General features: G+C 36.3%; 1 long non-coding RNA gene and 2 pseudogenes across 2 annotated transcripts; 2 read left to right on the top strand and 1 right to left on the bottom strand.

Annotated features, from left to right (window-relative positions):
- Nucleotides 1-12719: 12719 nt before the first annotated feature.
- Nucleotides 12720-20121, top strand: LOC143594501 (eukaryotic translation initiation factor 4G-like; annotated as a pseudogene). Its single transcript, XR_013146345.1, has 10 exons — nucleotides 12720-13006; nucleotides 13096-13318; nucleotides 13417-13562; nucleotides 13654-13797; nucleotides 13893-13962; nucleotides 14044-14883; nucleotides 15273-15530; nucleotides 15617-18204; nucleotides 18291-18485; nucleotides 19524-20121. The product of XR_013146345.1 is annotated as a eukaryotic translation initiation factor 4G-like (transcript).
- Nucleotides 20122-21205: 1084 nt separating this feature from the next.
- LOC143594499 (uncharacterized) lies at nucleotides 21206-22261 on the top strand. The gene is made up of 2 exons (XR_013146344.1): nucleotides 21206-21325; nucleotides 22039-22261. It is a non-coding gene; the product is annotated as an uncharacterized LOC143594499 (long non-coding RNA).
- Nucleotides 22262-23229: 968 nt separating this feature from the next.
- On the bottom strand, nucleotides 23230-26275 carry LOC143594498 (protein FAR1-RELATED SEQUENCE 5-like; annotated as a pseudogene).
- Nucleotides 26276-27431: the final 1156 nt, after the last annotated feature.

Genomic DNA, 27431 nt, shown 5'->3' with positions numbered 1-27431 from the left:
GTTTGCATGTATGGCCAAGATCGATGAGGTTAGTTCTTCTATTTCTTATTCTGTTAATTATCTGCCAATTTGCCATGTGTTGACTGTGAGACTATTAAACCTAAGTTAGAATAATTGAAAGAACATAATTACCTCTTGGTGAAAGAAATTGCTTCTCTCAAGGACACTTATAGACAATCTTTAGAATCTCAAATGAGATCTAGGGAGAAAATTGAGGCATTGTCTATTAGTAACCATGACCTCAAAGCTGATTTGTCAGTCAAAATGACAATTAATGATCAGAAATTTCAAGACATCTTGAAACATCGATCTAAGATAACAGAACTTGAGAATGAAGTTCTTGAGTTGAAAAACAAATTTGGCAAATTTAGAAATTCATCGTTTTTGCTAAATGAAATTATTGAAGTTTCTGGTAAGCAAAAAGATTCTAAAAAGGGTGTAGGTTTTGTCGAAGTACCACCACGGTTTATAACGATTATACTTCAAACCATTTTGCTGGAAAAGAGGAAACTGTTCTTAATGAATCTGTTGTTGAAGAAAAAACTAATCCGGTGAAAACTGATAATGTTAATGCCAAATCTTCAACTCAAAAACATCATGTTGAAAGTAACAAAGTTTTGTTGAGAATGTTGAGAAAGTTGTCATTGAGGATGTGATTTAACCTGAAGTGATACACAAAGATAAGAACATTCCGAGTTCAAATCACATTCTATGTGAACCTCATGAATTTGAGGGGGTGGTGTTTGGTTCAAACACATCTCAGATTAAAAAGGACAAAATAGTTAAACCAGTGAAGGCTAAGAAATCAGAAAGCCTAAAGTTTCTGATGAGGAATTGATGCGTTTTATCAATCATGTTGCTTCTAAGCCATCAACGGGTCGTGTATTCAAGCTGAAAAGGATCAGCAAGGTATTCACTGAGAAAGACATCCCACTTAATTTAATCAAGCCTGAATTGATTGAAAGTGTCTTTCACAATATAACTTCTAAGTTACAAGACCTTGAAAACAAGTCTGTGAACTCCAAGATGTCAAATGTGATAGATCCGTTAATAAAAGCTAAAAATTTGTTAAAATTTGCTAAGAAAATTCATTTTGTTAAATCAAATAGAACTGACACCTTACAAAGCTTTTCAAATTGTTCAAACCTAGATTTCTACACGAAACAAAAATATGTGACATTTGATGACTTGGACAAAGGTCCAATTGCTGGTGTTTATCATCAACCTTCAGTTGCACAAGTTTCTGCTAAACCATCATGTGACCGTGTTGACATGAGGACTTGTTTTCTCTGTGGTGAACAAGGTCACGTAGTCAGAAACTGTGGTCTGAAGAAATCCCAAAATCTTCATCCATTTATAAAGGAACAATCCAAACCCGTTCCTGTGATTAAGGAGATTTTGAGAAGACCAATGTCTTTCGATAATGAAACCCATATTATGTTTTCTTATGTGAATCCTCGAAAGGTGGTTCATGTTAATGAGAATGTAAGTAACTTAAAGCCCAAATTCGTTCCTACGGAACCAATTTGTAAAAATGTGAATACAAATATAGTTCAAGCCACATACTTGAGACGAAAGTCGAAACGAGCTGTGACTTATTCACAAGCAGCTAAACCACATTTGGATTCAGTAAATGTTAAGAATTCAAGATAAATTCAAGAGGTGCCCAAGACTGAGGCCTGGTTTGCTTTTTTGAACTGATCATTTGTCTTTCATGTGTAGAGTTCATCCAAGACTGTTTCTGGTGAAAACTGGATAATGGATAGTGGATGCTCTCGTTACATTACTGGCAACATCAACCTCTTAACAAATGTCAAAAATATACAAGGGGGGTATGTGGTGTTTGCTGGTAAATCAGGTGGTATGATCACTAAGGAAGGTGATGTGTCAAATGGGAGCATCACATTTTAAAAAGTTAATTATTGTGACAAAGTTGATAATAACTTATTGAGTGTGTCACAAATCTATGATAAGATATACACAATGTTATTTAATGATAAGGAGTGCATAATACTGAAACCGGGATACATCATTCCCAAGGATATGGTAGTTATGCGATCTCCAAGATCAAATGATATTTATGTGTTGAACATGACTTCTAAAGTATCGACGTCGGTAGAAACGTGTTTTGTTTCCAAGGCAACTAAAAAAGACATGATTCGGTGGCACAGAAGAATGGGCCATATTCATGTTAGGAAAATGAATTATTTAATGGCAAATGACCTGGTTGATGGTGTTTCCTTGAAACACTTTAAGTTAACTAATCACTGTGTTGCTTGTAAAAAGGGTAAACAGAAAAAGAAGTCTCACCCATCTAAGTTAATCAATACCATTGATACTCCACTAGAACGACTTCATATGGATTTTTTTGGTCCTGTGAATCATGCGAGTATTGCTGGTGATTGGTATTGTTTAGTTGTCACTGATGACTATTCAAGATATTCATGGGTGTTATTTATGAGTTCAAAAGATCAAACACCCATTCTGGTTCAAAATCTTATCACTAAGATCGAATCACTATACAAATTTAAAGTGAGATGCATTCGAAGAGATAATGGTACGGAGTTTAAAAACAATGTATTGGAGTTCTTTTGCATTCAAAAAGGAATTCACCGATAATACAGTGCTCCTTACGTACCACAACAGAATGGGGTGGCTGAAAGAAAGAACAGAACATTGATTGAAGTTGCAAGAAAAATGCTCGCAGATCTAAGTTTCCTGTTCAATTCTAAACGAGGCGGTGAATACTGCTTGCTACATGCTCAATTGTGTTTTGACTGTGAAGAAGCTTCAAAAGACGAGTTATGAACTTCTGAACAAGCGCAAACCTAACTTAAAGTACTTGGAACCATTTGGGTGTCCTTGTACTATGTTGAAGAAAGATGCGGGAAATTTTGAAGAAAACGTGATTGGAGGCTATTTCTTAGGCTACGCATCACCTAAGAAACGAGTATTTAACTTTACCTCGGGATGTCTAGAGGATTGGTACCATGTTTATTGTCAAAGATATACCACACATCCCCAAGGTAAAGGACCTGATTGGATGTTTGACTATGAGATTTTATTTAATTCATTCACTCAAATAGTTGACCAACCAGATGAAGGCTTGGTGCGTGCGTATCTAGAAGATCAATTCTTACCACCAAGATATTTTGCTTCTAATTATGATGAAGCTCCACAAGATGATCTTCCTGATACATCTGATGTGATTTCTATCTCGTCGGATGATGGTCATTTTGTTAATTCCTCCTCGGCTCCATTTCCTGAAACACATGAGATTGGTGAATTGTCTCATGATGCTGAGGATAATCTTACTAATTTAACTGACAATGTTGTTGTGACTGAGAATCCTACTCTTTGGATTCATACTTATCATCCACATGACAACATCATTGGTGATCTTAACTCAGGTGTGCAAACACGTCATCAAGTTTCTACTTCAAATGACTCTAACATTTTGTGTGCGTATGCGGATATGCATTCTTCGGGAATCATGAATCTCGCGAAATACACTTGCTTTCTATCTCAAGTGGAACCAATGAATGCTCGTACGGCGCTTGAAGATCCATCTTGGATAGAAGCAATGCAAGAAGAGTTGCAACAGTTTAACCGACTGGGTGTATGGGATCTCATTGACAAACTCGTTAAAGTTAAGAAGCCTATTCCTACAAAGTGGGTATTTAAGTGTAAGAAAGTCGATCGTGGTGTGATCGTAAGAAACAAAGCAAAATTAATGGTTCAAGGTTTCCAGCAGCAAGAAGGCATAGATTACACTGAAGTATATGCTCTAGTTGCTCGACTGAAGCTGTACGAATGTTTTTGGCTTATGTGGCTTACAAGAATATTAAGGTTTGTCAGATGGATGTGAAAAGTGTATTTCTCAACAGAGAACTACATGAGGAAGTGTTTGTTTTGCAGCCTCCTGGTTTTGAAGATCCAGATTATCCGGACTGAGTTTACCGATTGAACAAGGCCCTGTATGGTCTACACCAAGCCTCGAGAGCTTGGTACGGCACTCTTGCTGACCACTTTACAGATAATGGTTTCAAACAAGGAACTGTGGACTGCACTTTATTTTATAAGAATGTTGGTGATGATTTGCTCCCAGTCCAGATATATGTCGATAATATCATATTTGGATCAACAAATGACAAGTTATGTAAGGAATTCAAGAAGTCAATGCCAACAAAGTTCGAAATGAGCTCGATGGGGGAGATGAATTTTTTTTAGGGTTGCATGTTCATCAGTCTGACAAGGGAATCTATATTCATTAGACGAAGTACGTGAATGATGTCTTGAGCCGATTCAAGATAACAGCCAGAAAAATCCCTTCAACGCCTCTTCCTGTGGGTCACAATTTGTCACCGAACGAATTGAAGGATACTGTAGATCCTACCATTTACCGAGCGATGATAGGTTTTTTAATGTATTTAACTGCTTCTCGGCCTGACATAATATTTGCAGTTTGTTTGTGTGCTAGGTACCAATCAACTCCCCGAGTGACTCACCTGGCAACGGTTAAACGTATACTTCACTATCTGAGGGGTAATCCTGACACCGGGTTATGGTATCCCAAGGATGATAGTTTTGAATTCACAGCGTTTTCCGATTCGGATTATGGAGGATGCAAGATCAACTTTAAATCAACCACAACGGGTTGTCAATTCCTAGGAAGCCGGCTTGTTTCCTGGAAATGAAAGAAGCAGACAACGATCTCCATTCAACCGCCGAAGCAGAATACGTGGCAGCCTCGAGTTGTTGTTCACAGGTTCTTTGGATCCAGCAACACTTATGGGATTACGGTTTGAAGTTTCTTACTACTCCCATCTATGTTGATAACTCTGCTGCTATAAGTATCACCAAGAATCCCGTGCAACACTCAAAAACTAAACATATCGAAATTCGATATCATTTTATACGGGATTGCTATGACAATAAATTAATCGATATGGAGAAAGTGCACACTGATTTTCAAAAGCCGATCTGTTTACCAAGGCATTTGATAAAACACGTTTTAACTTTCTACTTAGTCTAAATGGATTAAAACTCTTGCTGAAGTTCTTAAACAAGGATAACTATCTTTATTGCATATTTGGTTATCTTTATTTCATTTATTTTTATGTTTTGGGTTTGGGGGGTGAAAAATGAAAATACAAAAATATTGTGATTTATGTATGTATAGAGAAAATCCAAAAACATTAAAAGTTTTGAAAAATACAAAAATATTGTGATTTATGTTTTATAGTTTAACATATATTGAAAAATCCAAAAACATAACATTAAAATTTTGGAAAAATCAAAAAGATTGTTGTTATGTTTGTATAGAAAAATCCAAAAAGACAAAAAGATTGTGTTTTTAAAGTATGTACAGAGAAAAAACAAAAACTTTTTTACATACTTTCGCTTAAAATTATGTCATTTACTCACATTTGAAGGACATATACTTGTATATGTTTGGTCCTGGTATTTACTCGTAAATGTTCGGGATAGTCATTTACCTGATAATGGAAAGTAGCTGGGCGATTGTTGTGCATTTTTATATAATTCTCTCGCTGAAAATTATGCCGGTTATTTAAGTTTGTGGAACATGCTTGCATGTTTTGGTCATGTTATCTACTTGTGGATTGATAGGATAGCCATTAATCTATAGACTAAAAGTAACTAGGGCGATTGATGCTCCTCAAAAATTTTGAGTTTTGAAGCAAAAAAGAGAAATTGATAGTACATTGATCATCTGGTCTCATATCCAGAAAAGAAATCAGCTTAAAAGACTGAGTGCTTAATTGCATTTGTGCATTGATAGGTCTTAAACAAGCCGTTATTAAAGTATGTGATATAAACATAAAGAAACGCCAAATTGAAAGAGGTGTTAGTCTCTACCAAAATCTCGGTAATGATGGCAGAAATGTAATAGCCTATCATACTTAAGCCTTATGTTTGCCTGAACACCAAAAACAAATAAGAATGAATAACAAGCATTCAGGTTCTTAACACTGTGAGTCTTTATGCTGCTTAACCATCTGGGTATTCATAAGCATGAATATTTCAAACGCTTTTAGAGCAAACCCAAAGTCATTAAACCTTGATCACTGTTGTACATTGTACAAATTGAATTACTGACTTGATCAAAATCCGCTGTAAGTCATACATTGTTCCTCCCTTGCGTTCGTCTTAATACCAATAAGAAACGAACCCTAGGGGACACAACGTATGTAAGCCTACAGATGAACTCGTGCATACTCACTCACGGTAAAAGAATCTTGGTGCATCAATCAAAATTATCTATAAAATTCTAAATTTTGATCAACAACATAATGGTTTAAGTCAAGTTGGGCTGATACGGTAAAAATCAATTTAAGCTTGAACCGAGATTAGGGGCTGATAGTTTCTGATATTTTGTGCTTTAAATGAACAATTAATCGTATCACAAAAATACTTGAAAGTTTGTTTTAAGATTTAAGTGGACAACAATATCAATGACTGACTTACACCAGTCATAATATCGCTGAAATATAAAGGTACGATGGAATGACAATTTGTTCAATATGATTCTCTGCATAAACTCACCAAAAATATAAAAATATGTACTGCTTTCGAAAAACATACAAAAATATTTTGTCTTCTACTTTATGTTTGCTTTTCGGGTTTAAATATAATATTTTGAAAAGAAAAAGAAAAATATCAAAAATATTTTCATTTTTTTATCTTTTAAATATTATTTAATTCGTTTTAAGTTATGTGTTTTTAAGCGTAAAATACGTTAAGGAATAACATCTTACCACGCCGAGTAAGGTTCGTAAGGTATTAGGTCATCGGGACATGAGTTTCGATGCTTTATTTATTCATTTAATTATTTAGTTCTTTTAAAATTAAATTGAAAAGGACTTTAATGGTCAATTCGTTATATGTGAATAACGAATGGGGTTATTTTGAAAACGAATTACTTCAATTCGTTATCCTTAATTCGTTTCCGCCACTCTGTAACGAATGACCCAATTCGCCATCTAACATTTAACGAATTAATCACGAATTACCCCTAGTTCGTTTTTATTTCGTGATAAGTTTTAACGAATTACTCATTCGTTACCACGTATTACGAATGAGATAACGAATTGGCTAATTCGTTAATTTTAAATTAACGAATCAGCTGATTCGTTGTCTTGGGAAGTGTGCTGATTCGTCATATATGATGAACAGTTGAGAACGATTCAACTCATTCATTCAAAACCTTTTCTTCTTCCTTAAGCGAACCTCTTCCAAATTTTTCCAGAAAATCCGACCATAGCAAAACTGTATTTTGATCATCAATTGAGATTCGTAAGGTAATGAGGATCAAAACGCAATACTTTTCGTCGGATTTCATAACCATTTTATGGGTCTATTAATCGATTATCATGTTGGTTTTAACTTATAAATATAAACTTTGATAAACCTAACTTACACTGAGATTTTGTCAATATTGGAAACATACATCGGTTATCGATGTGTTTCCGAGATGTTTATTGTATTCTGTAGATCATTACATCGTGTTACATGGTGTAATTGATTCTGGGTTGCATGTTTGACCTTCAATGTTCATTTCAATTTTGACTTTGACTCTTATTAGTCAAAATTGTACATTATTGGTGACCATTCGTTACGCGTTAACGAATTGACACTCCTTCGTGTTCAATTCTCTACTGATGCCATAACGAATCAACTCTTTCATGATTTTGATAACGAATTACATCACATTCGTTCTTTAATTTGTTATTCCTTTGTGAGTGATTCGTTGTTCTTGAATAGATAACAAATTAAGAAATTCGTTATAACGAAGTACCTAATTCGTTATAACGAACCAGTCATAAATTTTTAACGAATCACACTTAGAATTATTTTGAAAATTCAAATCATTAAATATTTTTATATATTATTTATTTAACTGTTCCTGTTTACTAAATCTCGGGTTTATTTTCAGTCATGGCTGACGAAGTTGTCCAGGAGGTTCCTGTGGCTGAGCAACAACCTATACAACAACAACAACAAGAGCCGGAACCTCCACTGTTGTCGTTTGACAAAAAGCATAATATTTGTTCTTTTGTTGGGACAAATTTTGCTGACGAAGATTTGTTTCACGATATGCTAGCTTTTATACACCGATCTTGTATAAGCTATACCGTTACAGCAAACCCGGAGATTCGCTTCAGCATTATACGACCATTTTGGAATTCAGCTCGCTACATTGAGTCTGAAAACCATATTGTTGCCGAGGTGAACAAGAATCCGATCGTACTTTCAACATAGGTGATATGAAGGGTGTTGCGGTTTGTTGATAACATGGACAACCCGTGTGAGTTCGATAAGGGGTTGATCCTAGGCTTGTTTTGCCGTGTGTTCTATACCGGTGAACTTGACCGTTCTATGTACAACAAGGATTACTTGTGCCCCACATACAAGTAATTATTACATGTGCTTATACACAGCCTTGGTGGTCGTAAAGGTGGATACGACGAGTGCCAGACCACGTTACAATCGGCATTCGTCGCATTGATTTTGAACAAACCGTTCAATTTCTTAGAGATGCTTTTCTATCATCTCAAGGAAAATTGCTTGGTTAAACACCGACGCAATATATTCCATATGTGTCCACGGTTTATTCAGTTATTCATTCAGGATGTTATTCCTGATTTGGCGATTGATTCAACGCTTCGCAACGACGTGCTGAAGCTGGAGCATATGACTGCTGAGACATTAAAGAGGATGAAGCAGTATCGCCAAGAGAAGCCGAGGACCAAACGTTTAATTGGTCACATCTCAAATCCGGCGTATGTATGTTCTTCTGATGATCGTTGGATCCATGATGATTCAGATGACGTTGTGGCGGCAAGTTCGTCTGCTGCACAACGAAAATGTAAGGGCAAGGAACTTGCGTCTGATCAACTCCCCAAACATCGTCTGGTTCATGGATCTGGGGTGGAAATAGGTCCACGTGAGCCTAGGTCGTCCGATCTTCAAATCCCGGCGGTGCCGCTTACTACTAGCACCCTGGAATTCACATTGACGACTACGCTTACGTCTGATCCGAGGCTTGTTATGATTCCTCAATCTGTTTTATATTCGATACCAAGGCCTGCTTCTGCTACTTCGGTGGTTCCTCCAACACCAACCATGACGCCGACTATTCCCATGGGCGTCTCGTTTATGAGAATTAGTCGTCCTCAAGGTCCCGTGCAACCGGTACCTCAGTCATTTTATGTTTTGCCCCCAGAAAATCAAATGAGCATGCTCTTGAGTTTGATTCATCTTTACGAGAATCAAATGGCGGCCGATTGTCAAGCTCAAGAGCAAATGTTAATTAATCAAAGGCGTATGATGAGGTTTGTCTCTTATTGCCAAAAAGAGACGAAGGAGCTACGTGAGATTATCACGGCTCAGGGGGTGAAGACAAAAGAACAAGATGATCTTATTCTTCAGCTTACGTGCAAAGATGATGAATTAAAGAAGCTGAAGAACGACGATGATGATCTTGATGCTTCAGGTGTTGGAGGTAGTGAGCTGAAACAAGCTCACGGCTCATCCTCTGGTGCTGGTACAAGCGACAGTGTTGGCAATGATAAACAACTGGTGGTTTTTCATGACTCGACATAAGTTCAACCAATTGAGTCAGTCAAGGCCAACACCATTATGTTCATGGATTATGAGAAAGGCGTAGTGATGAGCACTGTGAACATTGATGAGATTAAAGAAGGTCAGTTCGTTGATCAGTCCCTAACACGTGAACATATTGCATATATATATAATATATAGGTATATGGCGTATATGTATATGTAATGTCGTGCATGTATGCCCGTATATTTATATGGCGTATATGTATATGTAATGTCGTGTATGTATGCCCGTATATGTATATAACGTGTATGTATGCATGTAAGCCGTGTATGTATGCCCGTATATGTATATAGCGTGTATGTATGCATGTAAGTCGTGTATGTATGCAAGTATATGTATGTAACTTGTATGTATGTAGCATATATGTATGTGTACACCGTATATGTATGTGTATACCACGTATATGTATATAACGTATATGTATGAGCACTATGTACATATGTCGTATATATATACATATATATAAATGACATATATATATGTATGACGTATATGTATGTGAGCAAGGAATACGGACTTGTATGGTATACGCTGAGAACAAGGGACTAATTAATAAAGAGGGTAATGTATAAAATGAGAAAGACCTAGAAATATGATATAAGTATGAGTAGTTAAGTGATGCTTATTAATTGATACACAGTTAGCGTGCACAGCTCAAGAAGGGCATTGCCGTAAATTCATAAAGGAATCGTTTACAGTAAGTTTCTAGCCTCATTTCCTTGTTATGTTTTCGGGGCTGCGTGCATACTCGATGTGATTAGTTAATACACTTACCTTAAGTGGTAAGTGTATGTTATGTGAATGTTTTATAAAGTATGTATGGATGTTTTATAAAGTATGTTTTATAAAGTATGTAAGAATGATATAGAAGGGTATGTATGAAATTGTACAAATGATAGTACGAAGAAATGTATGCATGAAGGTAAGAGTAAATGGGAAGGGGAACCAGACCCTTATAATATCTGAGATGATAGAGACCAGACCCTTATAATAGCTGAGATGATAGAGACCAGACCCTTATAATATCTGAGAGAATAGGGATCAGACCCTTATAATATATGAGAGGTTATAGGGTGAAAGAATCTTTAAAACGTATAATTATATATGTAAAGTAAGATAAAATATGAAAGTATGAAAGAAGGAAAGTAAGAAGGTAAGAATGAAGATATATACTTATGTATGTATAAAAGAAAGTAAAGTCTGAATGTATGAAGTATGTGAATGTATTGTATGTTGTTTGATTAATTAGAACTCACTCAGCGCAACTGACTTTTAGTATGCACGCAAGTAAATAGATTAAAGCAGCTGGCCTGGACACATGGCATGATCTGAAGCGGCTGGCATCCGAAGAAGAATTGTCATAATGTCTTCATAAGATGTTTTATGTTACGTTTAGAGACAAGATTTGAATGTTTTGTATTGAATGGTTGACTTTTATTATTCCAAAAAAAGTTTTAAATAAACTATGATATTTAAAACTATGTTTATGAGTAAATCCAACGTCAAAGTAGGGCATCGGGATCGTGGCCTTACACAATAGATGGCCAAGCAGCACCAAACATTACAATTATACTATATAATAACTAGTGTTTTACCCGACGTGTTGCGCGGGGAAAAATTGATAAAACCCAAGTGTTGCCAGTCTTGAGGTTGAGGCGGCAGTTCGACGCGAATTCGGTCGTTGTCGGTCCCCGATGTTGGGGCACTGGGTAGACGTGAATTCGGTCGGGTTCGGTTACGTTTTGATGGTACCAAAATAAAACAAAAGGGTTTGTAAAATTCAGTCGTTGGTAAAACCCTGACGTTGCTGGTCCCGAACGTTGGATGGCAGGTCAGTAAAACCTGGGCGTTGTCGGTCCTAGTGTTGGGGCACTGAGTCGAAGCGAATTTGGTTACGTTTGTGACGGTACTGACACTAAAACAAAACGATTGGTAAAACCCGGTCGTTGGTAAACTCGAACGTTACCAGTCCCCGAATTTTATGACAACGAGTCTACGTGAATAACTATTTAGTTATCAAATTAAAAAAAAACATAAATGGTTCAGTCCAATCATACGGTGCCACATGGACCAATCATTAGTCATGTGACACCAAAGTTATCATTTGTATTATATAATAATAATAATAATAATAATAATATTAATGATCAACATAGACCATGGGGGAAAAATATAATTAACTATAAGAAAAATCATCATACAACTAGAGTAAGGTTGACAAAAATTCAATCACCAAAGTAAAAAGCTTGTTTAGGATTTAAAATATATTTTCTTAATTTTTAATGTCAGTGTGTTTCACATGTCTTTTCCTTGTATACCTTGCGCATGTTTCTTCGCTTTATTACACTCCATGTCCACGCCAAGAATCAACGTAACGTAACTTTCTTTCTCATTTTCACACTTCTTCCGGTTTCCTCAACAACATAACGCCCAACACAATTTAATTCTAACTGAACATGACCCAACATATGACAACGTTTGTCTTAACAAAAAAGCTACCACCTTACACCTGACAAATATAAACTTTACCATCTTACCCCCGAGATGTATAAACTCACAACTAGAGCACGGTTAACACTAAGCAAATCACCAAATAAAAAAGTTCGATTAGATTTTAAAACACGTTTCCCAAATTTTTAGTGTAAGTGTGTCTTACATGTTTTCTTCTTATATACCTCGTGCCTGTTTACTCAATTCATTACACCTCAAGTCCATGTCGAGAATCAACATAACTTTCTTTCCCATTCTCAAACTTCTTCCAGTTCCTCAACAACGTAACGTCCAACATAATTAATTCCAAAAGACAAGACCCGACATATCACAACATTCACACTACACCAAAAATTACCAATTTACCATTCTACCCTCAAGCCTTGTATTCAATGCTACTAATAAAGTTCACAACCCCCCCCCCCCAATAAAAACATATTCCTCGTGTTTGTTTCCTCACTTTAGTACACCTCACGCCCACGTCCATAATCAACCAATATTTCTCTCTCAGTCTCACACTTATCCGGTTCCTCAACAACGTAACGTCCAACGCCATTTAATTCGAAAAAAACAAGATCTGACCAAAAATTTACCATCTTACCCCTGACAATTTTAAAATTTACCATCCTACCCTCTTAACATGTATCGTATCATACTACTAGTTATATTAAGGTCTCCCCTTACAAACATCACTTATTCTTATTATTCGAAGGGTTCTTACTTCTTCTTCTTCGAATGCTCTACCGACCCATTCGGCCGGACTCTTTCGATCTATCAATAAACCCATCTTTCACCGGCGTTATACTTTCCAATATTATTATTATTATTCACTAAACCCTAATTATCTATCTTTCTTACTTCTGTCTGGTAAGTAATTAACCACAAATTCACATGCTTTTTACAGTTTCTTGTAATGTTATGATAATAATTGTCGAATTACTCTTAATTCTTTTCAGGGTATTCGTTCTTTGAGATCCCAGTGACGTAATTGTTAGGTTTATTATTATTAATTAAACAATAGAATAGTGGTGTGATTTGAATTGGATATATGTCCGTCAATCAATCAAGAAGACCCGGTCGATCTGGTAACCCGAATTCGCCCAGGAACGGCGCTGGTGGCGGGAGAGGCGGTGGCGGTAACGCGGGTCCTCCGTCGTCTGCGTTTTATTCGAATAAAAGGTGAAATAAATTTAGGGTTTGTTTGTTTATGTGGAATTTGAATTAGGGTTTGTTTTGATTTTTTAATTTATTTGTTTTATTTTGTATTTTTTTTATAGCTACAAGAAAGTGGTTAGTAATGCACCAGGAGCCCAGGTTAGAGTAACCGGTCCGGGTTCGAACCCGAACCCGAACAACACGAATGTGAGTGCGACTGGTGGTCGGGGTCAACCGAATGGGGCGCGTGTTCAACCGCCGTTAAGAGGTATGTTTTATGTTTGCAACATGCAACATAATTTGTATAATTTTTTTTACGTTTTTTGTTAAATTTTATATTGTTTGTATAATTATTGTAGGAACGCCTGATGCATCAGTAGGTGCTACTGTAAAGCCGGTTTATGCACCGATTCTTAAAAACACACCAGGCCTGCCGAAGGCTCCACAGAGTAACGCGGTTTCTCACGGTTCTGGCATCACGGGCTCCTCTACTCCTGTTAAGGGTACCGATTTTGTTATTTTCAGAATTAAAAAAAATTAGTTTTTAGTATTAATTTAGGTTGAGAAGTTGTTTTATGATGCTTTGGTTTGTCACTAGGTCCGGCGGATGCGTCTAAGGGGTTTCCTCTTCAGTTTGGGTCAATTAGTCCTGGTGCTTTAATGCAGGTATATATTTGTTACTATGTGGAAATAACACTTATTTGAATTGTGATTTATAATGTATTTATAAGCTTATGTTTTTATAGGTACCCGGCTCGAACGAGCTCTGCCCCACCAAATTTGGATGAGCAGAAACGGGCCCAGGCCCAGGCTCAAGCTCAGGCTCGTCAAAATCCAGTTGTTTCAAACCAACATTTACCAAGGAAAGATCCTGGGCCTGTTGATCAGCCCGTTGAGGCCCGCCCTGTTTCAAAAGAGAAAAAAGACGTGCTTTCTACACCTCCCGGGCCCGTTGCAGCGCATGTTCAGAAACCTAGCGGGCCTCCTATGCCTGTTATCCCAACTGGTGTTTCCATGCAAATGCCATTTCATCAATCTCCAATTCACATTCCCTTTGGCGGCCCAAATCCACAACTGCAAGCCCAAAACATAGCTGCTAATACTGTCCCGATCCCCATGCATTTACCAGTCGGTAATCCACCGCCACAAGTGCCGCCACAGGTGTTTGTACCTGGTGTGCAACATCAGGGAATCATTCATCAAAGTCAAGGTTTGACTTTCTCGGGTCCTCAGCTCGGGAACATGGGTGGGATGGGGATGGGATGGGGTTAGGGCCACAGTACCAGCAACAGCCCATGGGTAATGTTAATTATGGCGGTGCACGGAGGACGGTGAAGATAACTCACCCAGACACTCATGAGGAGCTGCTTCTCGGTAAGAAGACGGATGGGTATCCGAATGGTGGTGGGTCTTCGGGTCAAAGGCCACTGATGGTTCAGTCTCAGGTGTTTCCTCCTGCTGGTCATCCCATTAACTTTTATTCTAATTCTTACAATGCTAGTCCCGTTTTTACACCGCCACCTGGTTCTAACCCTTTGACTGGTTCACATTCAACTCCTGGTTCCCAGCCGGCAAGGTTCTATTCTCAGGTTAGCTTCCAATCTACCTCCCCTCACCATCACGTACGCACACATATAGATAGATATATTTGTTTATGTATATAGGTTTGGGTTATGCTAAAATAGAGTTTATTTGTCTAAAAAGTGTAAAAAGGAAATTAACATCATGCTTAAAATTAAAGATGCCATGTGTTAATTTTCTTTCTACACGTTTTAGGCAATTTTTTCATTTTAGCATAAACCAACCCTATCTAAAAAATTTTTAGGCCTGAAAAAGTGAAAGATTTATTTTTGTTTTTGTTCTCTCAAAAAACTATCTTTTGCCTAGAATCGTTCCTATATACGCGCGTGCTCATACACATACATGTATTAGGTACTCTCTCTAGAAGGAATACTTAATACGGTTTTGGTATTCACAGGCTTCCAAACAGGTGACGATAAAACAACCGGCAATTAGTTCACATGCAGAAAAGGTTGTTGACTCAGCGGACAAAACTCAAAGAGCAGGCGGAGAAGGTCAACCTCATAAAGATTCAGAGACGGTTGCTGGAAGCTCTTTACCACAGCCTGAGAATTTGACCAATACTTCTGCTGCTGAGGCGGAAGTTCCAAAAGCGACAGTTAATAAGTCTGGCTCTTTTAAAGAGGAACAGAAACAGCCTTCTAAAACAGATAAGGTATTTATTATTTTGGTGTTCTTTTTACTGTTGGTATGGTTATTTTACAATCTTTGATTTGGATTTGCGCTGTTTGCTTTTAACAGATTGCTGGGCAAACAATCTCTGTTTCAAATGACAGTGGAGCTCAAGAAACATCACAGTTGTCGTCTTTATCCTCGGAAATCAGCAAGGACGTGTCAGAAACTAGCAATAAAGTTGAAGAGCCTTCACATGTTTCTGACTTGTCCTCAAAATGTGATAATAACGAAAAAGGCGCTGACTTTAACCCAAAAGTTGAAGAATCCAATGTGGAGTCAAAAGAACTTGTTAAAGAATCTGTTGAGCAGAATCAAGATAGCACAGTCTCTGATGTAACTGCAAGTAATATTCATGTCGATGTTTCTAGTGCTGAAAGTACATTAAATATGGGATCTTTGGTTGATGATAAAAAAGACAATCAAGTAAGCGAGCCTGAGGTTGAACAAGTAAACAGTAGAGAATCTATTACGGTCTCTGTTCCAGAGACTTCATCTTTGACTTTGGAAGTAGAAGCTACAGGCTTGATTTCTCCATCTTCTAGTAGTAAGGCCAAGGGTAATACTGGAGCTAAAGGGAAAAAGAATTTTAAAGAAATCTTGAAAAATGCTGACGCGCGTGGGACAACTTCTGACCTTTATAATGCTTATAAACGCCCTGAAGAAAAGAAAGAAACTTTTTCTGCTACTGAAACTGATGAAAACTCGAACGCATCTGTTAATGCTACTTCTGAAAAAGACACCGTTTTGTCACGCGGACCCACTAAAACTGAGCCAGAAGATTGGGAGGACGCTGCAGACGTTTCTACTCCCAAAATTGGAACGGGTTTGAAACAGAAACATCACAGTGAGGATGACAATGATGGAATTACTAAAAAGTATTCCAGGGACTTCCTACTGAAATTCTCTGACCAATGTACTGATCTTCCGGAAGGTTTCGAGATTACAAATGATACAGCGGAAGTGTTTGTAGCAACAGGTGGTAATATGACCCGTGAGCCATACCCGAGCCCCGGCAGAGGTGGCGGTGATAGGTCAGGGGCGGGGTCACGGCTTGACCGGCGCCCGAGTAATGTCGCACTTGATGACAGATGGAGTAAAGGGTCGGGAGGACCCATAGGTCCTGGATGGGACCCCAACATGGGCTACCCGGCAAGAGGGAACCATGGTGTGTTGAGGACCCCACGTGGTCAACCACCTGGTCAGTCCCCTGGCCCACAGATGCAACGTAATAATTCAGATTCTGACAGGTGGCAACGCACTGGTTATCAAAAGGGTTTGATGCCGTCTCCTCATACCCCAATGATGCATAAAGCTGAGAAGAAGTATGAAATTGGGAAAGTAACAGATGAGGAGCAAGCAAAACAAAGGAAATTGAAAAGTATTTTGAACAAGTTGACCCCACAAAACTTCGAAAAACTGTTCGAACAAGTCAAACAAGTTAATATCGACAATGCTGATACCCTGTCAGGTGTGATCGGTCAAATATTTGACAAGGCTTTGATGGAACCAACTTTTGTTGAGATGTATGCCAACTTTTGCTCTCGTTTGGCTGTTGAATTACCCGGTTTTGGGGAAGATAACGAGAAGATTACATTTAAGAGATTATTATTGAATAAATGTCAAGAGGAGTTTGAAAGAGGGGAGAGAGAGGAAGAAGAAGCAAACCGAACAGAAGAAGGCGAGATTAAGCAGAGTGAAGAGGAACGTGAAGAGAAACGGGTCAAGGCCCGAAGACGTATGTTGGGTAATATTAGACTTATTGGTGAGTTATACAAGAAGAGAATGTTGACCGAAAGAATAATGCATGAGTGCATAAAGAAACTGTTAGGGTTTAATCAGAACACTACGCCTGATGAGGAAAACATCGAAGCCTTGTGCAAGTTGATGAGTACAATTGGGGGGATGATTGATCACGTGAAAGCCAAAGAACACATGGATGTGTATTTTGACATGATGTATAAGTTATCATATAATATGACACTTTCTTCACGCGTGCGATTCATGTTAAAAGACTCGATTGACCTTAGAAAGAATAAGTGGCAGCAAAGAAGGAAGGTGGAAGGCCCAAAAAAGATTGAAGAGGTTCATCGGGATGCTCATCAAGAACGTCAGGCCCAATCTAGCAGACTGGCTCGTGGGCCTAACTCTAATTCGTCACTTAGGAGAGGAGGTCAGCCCATGGACTTTAGCCCAAGAGGGCCAGCAGGTGCTTTACCTTCAAACCCTCAAATGGGTGGTGGTTATCGTGGATTACCGCAACAACAGAGTCGTGGTTTTGGTAATCAAGATTCAAGATTTGATGCGTTTGAGAATAGGACTTTGTCGGTTCCTGTGAGACCCATGGGTGATGAGACTATAACCCTTGGGCCACAAGGTGGGTTAGCCAGGGGGATGTCGGTTAGGGGTCAGCCTTCTATGCAAGGTGTTGCTGGTCCTAATAACGATTATGGTGGTTATGGTTCACGTGATGATATGGCTTCAAAAAACATACCTGAAAGGACTTCTCCTCGACCCGTTTATGACCAAGTTCCACCATCACAACCTGAACATACTCGGGTGTCTACTCCCCCGCAAAGTGGGTCTTCAGACAAGCCGGTTTTGTCTGAAGATCGTTTACATGAGATGTCCATTCAAGCAATCAAAGAGTTTTACAGGTAAACTATTATATGATGAATTTCGTCTTGTGGAGAATATTTTTGATATTTTTTATTGGTTTTAATATATATGTTTATATTTATAGTGCAAGAGACGAAAAGGAAGTTGCTTTATGCATCAAAGAACTAAACGCACCCGGGTTTTATCCAACGATGATATCCATTTGGGTTACTGATTCGTTCGAGGGGAAAGACATGGAACGGGATTCACTTGCTAAGCTTCTCATCAATCTTGCTAAATCCCAAGAAAACATTCTAACTCAAGAATCACTTGTTAGAGGGTAAGTAATGCTAAATTTTCAATTATTACTTTTTATAAACCTGGCAAAACGGACGGGCTAGGTAACGGGTTGAAACGAGTTCAGGCCAAAACGGGCTGATTCAAAAAGTAGCAATTTGGTTCAGGTCCAAACGGGATATGATCAAAATTAGCTTGTCTGAAATGGGTCATTTAATAAAAAGAGTATTAAGATGGGCTCAGTCTACTACGTTTTCAGTAACTGCTTTTCAGTAAGCCTGGAAAAAACGGGCGGGTTGGTTAACGGGTCAAAACAGGTTTGGACCAAAGTGAGCTTGTCTGAAATCGGTAATTGTAGAATCAAAAGGGGTTCACCCTGCTACATTTATCATTAAATTAAGGCTGGCAGTTTTAATTGCTTTTCAATAAGCTCGCCTGAAATGGGTCATTTTTAAAAATGGTATCAAAATGGGTTTTTACCCATTTAGAATTTCAATAATTACTTTTTAATCAGCTTAGCAAAACAAGTTTTGACCAAAATGGGCTCGTTTTAAAATGGCTTATATATATGTAAATAAGGTGTCAAAACAGGTTCACCTGCTGTAGTTGCTTTTTAATGGTTCAAAATATAAGGTTTTGGTTTCTAGAAACAGGATCAAATACATTTTATTCTTAACATGAAAACGGTGAGAACCAATTTGTTGTTATGATTAAGTTTATTTTTATAGGTGTTTGCTGCTATTTTTTGTTCGTATTTACTAATTTTCGATTATGAGACGTTATAAGTATTTGCTTATTTATATTTTGTTGTTATTATTAGATGTTTTCTTTTGCTGTTATAAGTATTTGCTGATATATGCTGTTATTATTTTGTTCTTGATTTTGATTCTTTTGTTGTAATTTTTAGGTTCTTTTCTTTGTAATTATAAGTCATTGTTTATGTAGATTGGTATTATAGTTGGTATTGTTTCTTACGTTCGCTTTTTTAAATAAATTGACATTATTTCCTACATACTTATGTTAAGATCAAAATGTACATGAACCTTCCCCTTGGTTTCCAATCTTTTATTACATTATCCAGATTTGAATCCGTTTTGTCAACGTTAGAGGAGTCTATGAATGATGCACCAAGAGCAGCCGAGTTTCTGGGTCGTATGTTTGCAAGATTACTTATAGAAAACGTCATCCCTTTCAAACATGTTTCACGTATAATATACGAAGGCGGGGAGGAAGAAGGGCAGCTTGTGGAAGCAGGTCTTGCGGCCGAGGTTCTTGGAGTCATTCTAGAGATAATCAAATCAGAAAAAGGTGACCCGTTTTTAAAGGATCTACTCGCGTCTTCTGACATTCTGTTAGAAAGTTTCCGCTCACCGAGTCTTAAAAAAACATCAAGGTTAGATAAGTTTATTTAGATCATAAGAGTGAAGATGCTCGTTTTTGTTTTATCTTTGCAAGGATACATTTTTATTTCCGGGGTGAGAAATCGTTTGTATATTATCCGTTGTGGGTTTTAAATATATCAACTAAGGAATAGATTTTAAATGTTGTCCTTGAAGGTGTCAATGAGCATCTACATTTTGACAGGCTGATTTTATCTTTTTTGCTTGTATACTTCAAACATGTATTTACTAAGTTTTTTTGTTCATACTTTTGTGTGCAATATATTTGAACATTTGCTATATCTTTTTTTTTTAAATACTTTTGTTTCCTTTTGTCGTATTTGAAGTTGTGTATGACGACTTTGAGTCTTTGACCAAGATTGAGATTTGTTAGATGAAAACTTATAACATGAAATTCTCCAAAAGATTATCAACTCTATTGATCACGCATTGAATGAGCGAGATTTAACTGTTAACACCGAATTACCAAATTGATGGACAAACACGTGTGATCCCACAATCTTTATGTTTGTTGTCCAAATTCAGAATAGTCTCGTTAGACTCTAATGCGACTATGAAACACTTTGAGATCGAGTGCTGGATTGTAGTGCAATCACGGGTAGCTTGAGTTTATAGTTTTTGTATTAAAAATACATCGAGTATTTGTGCTCACTGATACATGATTATTGTCTGCAAGAGCTAATGACTATTCTTTCGCTGACAATTGAAGTTGGTCTCAATGAAAAGTTATATTATGTTGATTATTATAAATGTTTAAGAGCAATTTTATTGGAATCTCCATTAAGTTTTGTTTACATTTATAACCCTCATGTCTCAATTCTTCATGTTTGAGGTACAAGCTATAAAATCCTTGAGGTATCATCTTTAAATTTTAGAGATGAGAATGGTAATGGGAATTCAATAATAAAGAAGCTAATAAGTGAGAAATACTTTAAAATGTAGAAGATAATAAATACTCCATTGTGATTGCTAGGTACTTTACTTTTTGGTTTAAGGTTTTTTTACTGATTAAGACACACTTAGTTTGTCTAAATATAGTTTTAATGTTTGTACACCACTAAACTAGGACTAACAGGCAATAAACTCAACAATACTTGGATGAAACCGAGGGGTGAGGCATCAATCTCGGTGTTTTGGGCTCCAATATAACATGCTACAAGCCTATACATATCATTCTTAAATCTTAATTCTTAATGTCATCAACTTTGTATCATTCTTCATTCCTCATGAAAATACCGGTGGTTATCCTTCCTTTTCGAGGAAAGTGAATACGGTGCTGTCACCCGGCTAACCTTACACGAAAAACACATCAAAACTCACTACGGTAGTTTTGATTAAAATAAACCCTAAAACTAAAATTGACAAAACACATACCTGCCTCTTCTCTTCAATGCATCGCCTCTGCTCTCTAATGCAAATTCGCAAGCCCTAGGTTCATCAGTTCAAGCCATTGACAAAGATTGGATTCCAGCCATCACCTCAGGTAACTTTTACGGTTTATAATCGAATAGTGTGTTTTCAGTTTGAAATTGATGCGTTTGGTGTGTGATTGTTTCTAGGTTTTGATGTAGTAGATATTGAGATTGATCATCGAATTATGTGTTTCATACATAGATTTATAGGGAATAGGTGTTAAACTGAATGTAACATTTTAATTGGTCTATGTACCCTAATCCACAAAGTCTTAATTTTTTTTTACTCAGTCTAGCTATAATTCTCTTCACACAAGTTGCTAATTCCATGTATTTTTTGTCCAATCTAATTTTTTTTACCCAGTTTCAGATTGTGTAGCTTGTAGATGCAAGCTACTGAACTGTTTTATCTTTAACCTTCATGTTACTAATCTTAGTTCGTTTTTCAGCTTTATCCATTTACGAGAAAATAAAGAAATCATAAATCAAGTTAAAGAGTCTATTTGGGTGTGTTTTACCTCAAGCGGGTCATATTAAGCGTTGAAACCTATCTTAACTAGTCGGTTTGTGGTGCATTACAGTGAGATATGAGAGCAAATCAAGTTTTAAAGAAAGTGGACATACAAACTAGACTACTGAGCAGTTAAGCAAGTGCCTGAATGGTTTTGGTACATACTTTTTTGCAATTAAATAACATTTAACCAATTCTAATTAATTTGAAATTTTTTGCTTCCAATACCCGAAACCCACATCTATGATGAGTATTCCAGATTTTTTTTTCCAGGTTCTTGTATGGGTACATCAAAGAATGATCTTGAAGCTATAAAGAATAAAGTTGAAGTTAAATTAAAGACAAGGGAGATGATGCAAGACGAACAAGGAGATACTTGATTTATAGTTTGATAGGTTTTCTAATTTTTGTTACTTTTATGTCCATGTAAACGGTTTGAATTGTATATGGAAGAAATGTAAAGAATTATATTTTGTTATGTATCTTGTTTCATATATTTGAAGGCATGTTGCGCAGTTTTACCTTACTTTTGACTTTGAAAGTCAAAGATTGGTTCTATGTTCTTTAAAAAATGGTGGGAGTTATAATTAATAAAGTTAGAATTGAGAGTTACAATTGACAAAAATGTCCTTTTGTGAAATTGTGGGAGTTTTACAACAATTTTGACGATGCATAACAGTTTAAAAATTGACAAAGTTTGGTTAATTGCATTTGGACAAATGTGCGTCAATTCGGATGTGTGCAGATTTTGCAAAGTTGCTCGTCTTAGTTTATATTGCTTTATTTTGGCCCGTTTGCATATTACTATATCGTAACCGTTTTAAGTTTATATTGCTACGTTTGTCAAGAACAGGTCAATATAGTCACCTTGTCTAGAAAGACACTTTGGAAGGTTAACTAATACTAACTAACCACTGCATAGTTACTATGTTAATTTCTTTTTATTAATAAAAAATATATTGATATAGATTAGGAAGGAAGCTCTTTATGCATGTTTAGCATTGGCACCTGATTGTGAAGCAATGACAACAGTTAGTTGGTAATTCATTTTTCTTATTATTTCACTCAAAAACAGCACCATAAGTATCTGCAAACTGTTATCGTTGACCCGAAATGTCAAAATCAATTTCTATTTCAGGACGTATGTGTTCCCTTATCACATCTGGCTGAACTAATTTCAAAATCTAAACAAGAACTAGATACTTCGCCTCTACTATGGTATGCTTCATCTGTATTCTTGACAAACCGACTTGATTTTGACCAGCAACTATTTTGACATAGTTGCTCGTCAGATTTTGACGTTTTGGCCCGTTTCGTTTTACATTATTATATTTTGAACCGTTAAAGTTTATATTGTTGCGTTTTGACTCGTTTAAGTTTATATTTGCTACGTTGCGACCCGTTTGGTTTTATATGATTATATTTTGACCCGTTTCATCTTACATTATTATATTTTGAACCGTTTAAGTTTATATTGTTGCGTTTTGACTCGTTTAAGTTTATATTGCTACGTTGCGACCCGTTTGGTTTTATATTATTATATTTTAACCCATTTCAAATTTATATTGCGGCGTTTTGAGCCATTTAAGTTTATATTGCTACGTTTTGGCCCGTTTCGTTTTATATTATTATATTTTGAACAGTTTCAAGTTTATGTTTTTGACATGTTTAAGTTTATATTGCTATATTTTGGCCCGTTTTGCTTTGTATTACTATATTTTGACCTGTTTCAGTTTTTGTTCCATTTCAAAATCATATATTTTTTTTATTTTATTTTCTTTGAGCGTATTTCAACATAAAAACCATTGCAACGTTTTCGCATTCAAAGAGTTAAACAAAAACATACCGTCATTAAAAGATCTAAAAACAATAGAAACAAGTTTATTTCATACATATACTCAATAACTCAAATAAGTGGTACCAAAGTAAATCTAAAAAACTGCTAGGTCTCCAAGTAGATTCACGTGTCACCCTTCTCTTTCTACCAACGACTCATCATCCTACAAAAAACTAATGTAAGTACAATATTTTCAACCACTAATTACTAATAAATAATGGTTTACCTTCTTTTTTTTCGGGCATCCGGTGATGTAGTGACCCGGTTGCTTGTAGTAAGAACAAGTTTTCTTTTTTGGTGCTTCCAGGGAAGACTTGATTCTAGTTGCACTTTTGGGACGACCTTTATTATTTCTTTTAACTTGTGGATCACGAATAGATATTTGAGGCATCAAGTTTACTTGCGAACTTCCTATGTTAGAATTTTGTGTAGTACTTTCAAGCTGTTTAGAATTTGTTCGAACGTTTTGTTCTTCTAAAAAGTTCATCAATATGGAATTTAGTTTCTTTATCTCGGATGGGGAATCTTTTGCATGTTCGATTTCTTTTCTAAAGTTTGATTGAACACACCATAAAGTTAACGCACTAACTTCATTTCCACTATGTATGTCTTCGAGCCCAATTTTGTGATTATCAGACTAATACCTAACATCAAGTGTCCACCTTGGTAAAATATAATGATCAGGAAGGGTTTGAACATTCCTCTTCTTCAAAACATATAATATATGCTTGCATAACATCCCATATGTTTCAAACTTTGCACATGAACATGTTACATCTATCTTATCCGAGAGTCGAAAGTTAACAATTCTCCAGTATAGTTTGTCAATATCGAGTTGTCCAACCTTATATTTGATCTCTTCTAAATTTTTGCTTATCGTCTCATGGGTTAAATTAAGGGTAGCTTCGGTCCATTCTTTCTTGAATACATCAAAGAGCTTTCTAGTGTAATGTTGACCTGCTTTTCTCTCTATCATATTTACAGAAGAAAGATTTGGCTTGGAGTCCATGGTCCTAAAGTCTTCATCATCTTCGGATCCCCTTCGACACGCAACGGCTTTGTCATATTGGATTACAAACTCATTTAACATGGTATTTGAATTCACAAATCCATCAAAAAAGAATGAATTCTCTCACTTCTTCCACTTGATGTCATGCCAACAAAAAAACAATCTTTCAAGAAGGCTTTAGCCCAATATCTGTGTTGCTTATACATCTCTGTTATCCAACTACCACTGTCAAATTGGTATTTACCACATAAAATTTCCCAATAAGTTTCAAATTCTTCAACTGTATTACTCTTTACCCACCGCTTGTATGGCTCTTCAAAGTCAGTATAACGAGTTGTAAGTGGTCCAAGATGTTCGATTTGATGTTTCTTTATATGCCATGAGCAAAAACGATGTCGGGCTGTTGGAAAAACTGTTTTGATTGCATTTCCAATAGCTTTGTCTTGATCAGTAATTATTGCTAATGGATGCTTATCAAACATGCACTTTAAAAATGTTTGAAATAACCATTCAAAAGTATCTTGCTTCTTATTCTCCAACAGTGCACCGGCAAAAAGTATGGACTTGCCATGATGATTCACCCCGACAAATGGAGCAAATGGCATTTTAAATTTGTTGGTCATGTATGTGACATCAAACACCATTACATCCGAAAATTTTATATACGAGTCTCTTGATCTCCCATCTGCCCAAAAAATATTTCTAGGAGACCCATCATCACATAAGTCCACAACAAAATAAAGGTTCGGGTCTTCTAATAATTTGTCTTGGAAATGTTTAATAAGACCATAAAACTCCTTACCTTTGTATTGTTTTCGTTGTTCATTCAAGATATCGGCACATTGTTTTGACATGACATCATTTTCACCTGGATTTTTCATGGTATTCACGACCTTCTTGATTTGACAAGGTCTCAACCCAGATTGACCAAGTTTCAACATTAGAGATTTGCAAGCCTGTGAGCGGTGAAACTTTCCATGAGACCTGTGTTTCATTACTTTGGACGGAGTAACAGTTGGCTCATGGTTATGTGCATCAGTAAAATTCATCCACTAACCATTTACCATCATTACCAATTGAAATCCGAAGATACGCTTCACATCCGGTCCTTAAATCCCTACGACGTTTCTTAGCATCTCCCTCAGAATTACCACGCTTCAAATCTTTAAAACCCTCTTTGTTGCATACATATTTTATTCGATAAGCCACATTTGTTGTCCTATTTTTAAAAGTCGAACAAATGCGTATTCCAAATCCATGTAAAAACGCATAGCTATTATAGAAAGCATATGCGTCATCAGGAGTATCAAAAACCTGTCCGATTACTTCGTTTGCAATTTCTTTTTCAACTCCAAAATCCAGGTACACATCTTCTGTTCTCTCCACTTCAACATCCGACCCAGTATTTAAGACCAAATACCCATTTGCATCAATATGTTCAATCAAATTTGTTTCAAGATCTTCTTTCTCTGATTGAACTTCTAAATCCATTAAGGTGTAGACGTCCTGTATCAAAAAAAGCGGAATATCATAACACGGAAGAAGGCTGATAATCAACAAGCGAAGGAAAGAATAAGGAACTGAAAACAAAAATTAGAGTTACGTGATCACCAGAACTTATTAAGATTGAACAACCAGAATGTTGATCTTATTTATTGATTTAAGAACTGGTACATAGACCAATTAAAATGTTACATTCAATTTAACACCTATTCCCTATAAATCTATGTATGAAACACATAACTCGATGATCAATCTCAAAATCTACTACATCAAAACCTAGAAAAACTGAAACAATCACACACCAAACGCATCAATTTCAAACTGAAAACACACTATTCGATTATAAACCATAAAAGTTACCTGAGGTGATGGCTGGAATCCAATCTTTGTCCTGGTTAATTGTCAATGGCTTGAACTGATGAACCTAGGGCTTGCGAATTTGCATTAGAGAGCAGAGGCGATGCATTGAAGTGAAGTACGTGTTTTGTCAATTTTAGTTTTAGGGTTTATTTTAATCAAAACGTCGTAGTTTTGATGTGTTTTTCGTGTAAGGTTAGGCGGGTGACAACACCGTATTCACTTTCCCCATCCTTTTTTCATATTGTTAATAAAAAAACATTTAATACTTTTAGAGCATGCAACTAATACATTTCATCACCAAAGTTACTTATTTATACACGTGTCAAAGCAGCTTATGTGAAAAAAATATATTTTATTTTGAGTATAACTCGTTTTTTTTAATTTATATCAAAATGTAAAAAATTATATATTCAGAATTTTTTTTTTCAAAAAAGTTGACGACCTCACATGATAAAAGAGAGCAAGTAAAATAATAAATGAAATTATTAAGAACATAAAAGAAATCATACTGAAATTATAATAACAATAAACATAACAAAAATATAGTCTGGACCTGATAGCTTAAATGGATTATGGATAAAAAAATTGTATTGGACCCGGTATATTTAGAGCATTCTCAATTTATCAATCAAATTATGCGAGTGAAGTTTTTACAATATAGGGAGTGGTTTAAGGTGTTATCAGTGAAAGAGGAAAAATGTTGTAATATTTCCATACATTTGAAAAATTCTATTAACACTCTAATTTTTTAAAATATTTTTCGAAGGTGGCTGTGAGTATCGATAGAAAAGTCTTATTTAACTGAAAATGAGAAAGAAAAACAATAAATTTTAATTTACTTTTGGATTTGAAGATAGAGAAAAAAATGGGATTACTCTAAGAGCATTCCCAACTCATCCCCTATATTTATGCGAGAATAGTTTGTAAATTATAGAGTGTGGTTTTGAGTGATTGTGA

Source organism: Bidens hawaiensis, unplaced genomic scaffold, assembly GCF_021521415.1.
Source record: "Bidens hawaiensis isolate Kalapana, Puna unplaced genomic scaffold, B.hawaiensis_p1.1 tig00043699_1, whole genome shotgun sequence".
NCBI classification, from domain to species: domain Eukaryota; kingdom Viridiplantae; phylum Streptophyta; class Magnoliopsida; order Asterales; family Asteraceae; genus Bidens; species Bidens hawaiensis.
The sequence above is the reverse complement of the archived record's forward strand: the minus strand, read 5'-3'. Positions and strand labels throughout refer to the sequence as shown.